This window comes from Saccopteryx leptura, chromosome 4, assembly GCF_036850995.1.
Source record: "Saccopteryx leptura isolate mSacLep1 chromosome 4, mSacLep1_pri_phased_curated, whole genome shotgun sequence".
NCBI classification, from domain to species: Eukaryota; Metazoa; Chordata; class Mammalia; order Chiroptera; family Emballonuridae; genus Saccopteryx; species Saccopteryx leptura.
Genome location: NC_089506.1, coordinates 16,815,778 through 16,821,390, shown reverse-complemented (window position 1 = coordinate 16,821,390; position 5,613 = coordinate 16,815,778).

The window sequence follows — 5,613 nt, the reverse complement described above, 5'->3', positions numbered from 1 at the left end:
AATTTCTCCAGGAGGAAAAAGAGCCTCAAGTTCTGTAACAGTCATTGCACTTATGAGAATTAACATTTATTGAGTGTATACTATGTGTTTCAAGCATTTTCCTATGCACAGTGTTTTTTGAGGCCATTTTGCAACAACTAGCTTATGCATTTTCTTGATCTAATTTATTCAAGTTGCTTGAAAATGTTACATTATTTTACATCTGGTTTTTCTTTATCTATTAAAAGAGTATTTTATAGCTTTATCTATTGGGCTTAAAACAAAACAAAACATGACCTATTGAATGATTCTAAAGTCATCTAGTCTTTATTATTATAATTTTTTCTTATGTGGGAAGGTAGTGCTGAGTTTATTTTTACCTCAGGATTCAAATTACTTTCAATGAGCAATTTAGGGCATCATTAGGATGAAACAAGAATTTAACTTAGAGTGAGTAGATAATAACTGATCTCTAGAATGCTTGCTAACAGCTATGAACTTCTTAATGAAATGCTAAAAGCTTTGCCAAACTAATAAGTCACTAAATTTATATAACTATTCTAGGGACTGATCCACTGCAAGTATTGAGGATACAAAGCTCATTTTATTTAAACTTGTAAGTTTTGGGAAAGTGTTTTCCTATTGTCCAGATATTATAGCTCTATACTTATGAAGCACAGATAGAAGGGGCCACATCAATCTGACAAAGATTTAGAATGGGCTTCTGACAAACACATTTTATTTTAATCAAAGTAGGAGCCATCAAATCCAAACAGATAATGCAATTTTGTTGGCTCTTTGCAACAGAGTTGAATAAAGACCTGAAAATTATCAGTCAAGGAATCAGAACACTGAGAATAAGAATTATCCTTAGTTTACAGAGGAGATACCAGAGGCTCAGAGAGATGAAGGGCTTTGTTGAAAGTCACACAATGGGTTTCGTTCCATTGACTTTTGAATCTTAGCACATTGCCTTCTGATAGTCCCTAAGTCATTTGAAGGAGAAATTTTGAACGTTTTCTTGGAAAACTCACTGCTTTCTAATGCCCACCATTATTGCAATTGTCTTTCCTTGGAGAATCCACATTAACTTTCACAGAAATAGAACTGGGGGTCTTTAGAGTTAAGGTTTCATTAGGGAGTTAATTGCATCATGTGCTCACCTTGCACAGGTAAATCCTCTACAAGTAAATGAGGGAGTAGATTGGGAGACAAAAGTGTTAAGATGAAGCACTATTCCCAAGGGAAAGTGAGAGCATTTGCTGCTCTTATCTAACGTAAAGTGGGTTTTATTAGTAATTGTAGCCACAGCACAAAGAATAGCATAAAAAGAAAATTGGTTCATTTGCTGATGGATAATGGCTCTTCACTAATCCATATGGTCTCGATTCTAACTGATGGTGTACCGTGTAATCAGTGTGCCCTATCATTAGCCACCTCACTCTTTAAACTTAGAAGGAAAGCGAAAGTCATGACTTCAGCCCTCATCACATTTCTCCTCATTTTTTTCTTGTCTTCGATAATGAAAAAGTGTGCAACTTCAGAAAAAAGAAATGTCCAAAGCGAGTAGTTGAAATCACTGAGTATTTTTCAGCTATCGGGTTTCATCTCAATAGAGAACACATGAATGATATGGATGTGACTCATATATAATGCCCTTCTTTTTCCTCCTGTTATGTAAACATTCCAAAAAGGGAAACAACATTAAAAATTGAAGCTGGGAAAGATACATCGTTATGAATTATGATTTAGCGGCAAAGTCGTTGCGGGAGAAAGAGAAGCTGTCGCTCTTACCCTGATGGCACCCGCGATAAAATACAGGAGGATGTGGCACCACTCTCTTTGATAAATTGAGCACTAGAAAATCCATGAATGTGAAATTATCTAGCACATGATAAATCTGCTGTAATAAATAAAAATCCAATAGGCAGACGAAGTTAGGAATTGGGTAAAGTAAACTTTGCTTCCAACTCTGCCTCTCTAACTCTGAGCAGGATTCGGCTCTCTGAGCAGCTGCCTAATTAGGCTCTTTAGTTCATAATTAGCACCCCGAGACCCCTTGCCTGAAAATGAAAAGTCAGGGACTACGCACATTTCACCTTTTAAAAATATGCCCAAAGTATTTGTCCAGATAAATGTACAGTTATTTAAAAATTTGTTACTGTCAAATTAACAGGGTGGTACGGTCTTCCAATTGGCATTCTGAGAAACTGTTATACGCAGTAGGCACAAAATGAATCTTTTACACGTGCTGGCAATGGGCCTCTGTAAAACCTGGTTCGGCCTTCGAACAAAAATGAATATCACATTTTAAACTAATTGGCAAAATTCTAGATAGCATCATCAGAAATCCCTAATTCCCCCTTTGTAAATAAGCTAATCAACAAGGATATAGTAAATGGCCCCAAGATTAGCCATTAAAATATGTGTTTATGACAACTAATAGAGAACTTAAATTTATTTTATTTTAATTAATTTTGGAACAAATGCTAGGGTTCAGAAGTTTGTTCGTAATAATAATCCTAATTGTTGAAAACATAATGGTCTTGTAGAGAGACTTGAGTAGGAGTTAAATTAACCCATTTATGCCAGAGCTTGGAAATTTTGAAATCGAGTTCTTCAGGAGTGACTGACTCAGTGCACCACGTGATAACATGTACCCTCAGGAGGCAGACGTGTGTGAAAAATCAGACCTCAGCCAGGACATTGAGCAGTAGGATAGAAATAGCTCCCACGTCACTTCATTTCAATAACGGGACGTGAAGCTTAAATGGGTTCAGTGACAAGCCTTTTGTTAAGACGGGATTTCCAGTGCCTCGGCAGCTTGTGGAACGGACAGACACATAGCCAGTTGCTTCACACTTACGTTGGCTTCCCTAAGGTCGAGTCAGCAAGAGTGGCCACGCCTGCAGGTAAAGCACCCAGATGTGAGAAAAGGGTCATAAAAGTTCAGCAAATAAGTTGGAGAAATAAAGCACTGGTACAATATTAAAGTTAAACTTTATATTCGCATAAAATCTTGCTCTGTATCATGTTATTCAATATGGTTACAAGCAAAGAAAGTGCTACCAGTATTTTTCGTAGCTTGATAAATTTCAAATGCCCTTTCTATTGGTCTCTTATACTACCTCCTCATTTCCCACACCTTTAATCTTTGGTATTAAACCACAACAGAACTGAACACATTTCATTGTTTATTTCCATCCCTTCTTCTCCTCACCCCTGCTGAATCTGAGCCTGTGGATAGACGGGGTGAAAAATATAAAGCAGTTAGTCTCTTTCGATTTAGTTCTAAATATCTACGAGGTTAGGGAGGGAACCAGAGAAAAATGAGATTACTTCTGTCTCATCCCCAAGACGAGAAAAGTCTCATTGGATGGGGGTACATCGGGCTATGTTAGAATGAGAGAGGAGGTTAACTTTCTGTCTCACAGAAATAACTCTGGGGTGTCTGTAAACCCTAAGAAAGCTTGTTGGGGTTGAAGATCAGAGAGGACCTATGTGTAGGGAGGGCCAAGGGGTGGTGATGGGAAGGAGATAGCTATAGCGTGAGGGTGGGCAGATGCAGAGTCAGAAGTTTCCCACCATGTTGGGTGGTGCAGCAACGTAAGAGCAGATCCTGTGTCCCCGTCTATGGCACAGAAATAGTCAAGAGATCTGTCTTCCAGAAGGAGAGACATGGACAGAAATGTGCAACCCGTGGTGACAAGCACGTGAGGATGGGGATGAGGTTCTCCAACATGATGACGACCGTCTCATCTGATGCTGCACTGGACAGGTAGGACCACATGCTTGCCCCGTACCATGGCTCCCTGGAACTTAGACAGAATTTCTAGAAAAGAGAGGAAGGCAAATTGACTAATACTAATTTTTCCCCAATCCAATGGAATTAGAAGCTTGAAAAAAATCTAAAAATAAAAAACAACTCCCACATTAGTTTGTAGACTGAGTTTATGTCTACTCTATTTTCTTGACTTTCAATGAAAAGCTTAATTCCTTAGGGTTTATCAGAACCCATATTTGATTGCTTGTATGGGAGGTTGCTTGGGGCATTGGAAAGAGGTTAGATATGGGAAACAGAAGAGAATATCTAGTCCCTCTCCCATTACTTCACTCTTGGCCTCTGTTTCCTCGTGTGTAAAATGAGGGACTTGGATGGGATGATCTCTGTGCACCCTTTCAGCTCTGATGATGTGATTCGATGTGTCTATACTAACCGATTAGCCAAAGTGTTGGTTAGATTCGATGTTGAATATAAAGCACTTGTCTAGGAGCTTGACACTTAGGTGGTCAATGAATATTAATTCCTGTCACTTTTTCTGCTTCCTGTCATTTTCTAATGACCACTTTCAAATTCAGAGGTGAGATTTCTAATTCTCATATCTAATTCCCCCGAAGGGCCATTATTTTCTCTTTCCTCTAAGTTTCAAGTGCAGGTCCGATACTGGAAAAGTTACACAGTAGGCCAATTTGTCAGCATGTTTGTTTCCAAGGACACCTCTTCTGCAGTTCTTCTCTCTGTGCCCTGACAAGGAGTTGTTGGTCCAGGGCTTGGATGGTGGCTGGGAAGATCTGCCTTCTCACCGGTGATGCGTGAAGAGGGGATTAATCATGGAGTCAGAGCGGCACTTGGGTGAATCCCTGACCAGGCTGAGCCAGGGTTTTCAGCAGTCCTGTTGAGATCAACCCAGCTCTCCTATCGCTGGGCTCCTTATTCAGGCACCCAGGCCAGGATATCAGTGTACCGCGTCAACAGGACCTAAGAAATAGCTGAAACTCTATCCCATGTGAGTTCCCAGAGATACAGGGAACTGTGAGATCATCCCAGAATCTGAGGATCTCTGTAAATCCGTATTTGCAGGTGCTGTTGCAGAGATGGTATATCAACTATGTATTTGGGATTTTCACTTTGGCTTTGAATTTGGCCATTTTCCCTCAAGGTGACTTTGTCTGTGTGTCCAACCTTTCCCTGTGAGAAGGCTTTGGCTGACTACTCCCCAAGGAGATGCCATTTTTAACAGGTTGTACCTTTACATAGCTAGTGGAGGGGGAGAAATATTTTTATGCCTGTCCCAACATCTAATCAGTTCTTGTCTCCCCAACCTTCTTGTTCCTGTATCCTCCATCTGGGTCAGAAGGTGGAGGGCTTCTCATTAGCTCGTTATCATCCTCTTAATAACTTACCTGTGGGTTTTTACCCAGGTACAGGGTTCTGCCCTGTGTCTGAGTTAGAGTAGGCACTGGCTCTCAGCAACAGTGTTTGGCTCTTTACTTCTTTTACTCGAAATTCTTCCACTTGGAGCCTCAGCTTTTTTTCTCAAAGTATGGTCTGCAGATCGATCGCATTGTAATAAACCTCCAGTGCCTGTTACCTACGAATTTGGAGGGTCCCACTCCAGATCTTGTGATTCAGAACCTCTAGTGAGAGTTCCTAGAATTTTCACTTTTAAGAAACACCCTGATGCTTCTGTTTCACATTAAAGTTTAGGAGACACCACCTACTTATCCCCTTCTAGAAATTTCCCTGCTAGAAGCCACCTTGTCTTACTCATGCTTCCTTTTACAGGAGAGCCTTTTATTTTTCACTTCTAGAAGAAGCTAGGGTTGATTTGCAGAGCAGTTCACATGCCTCAC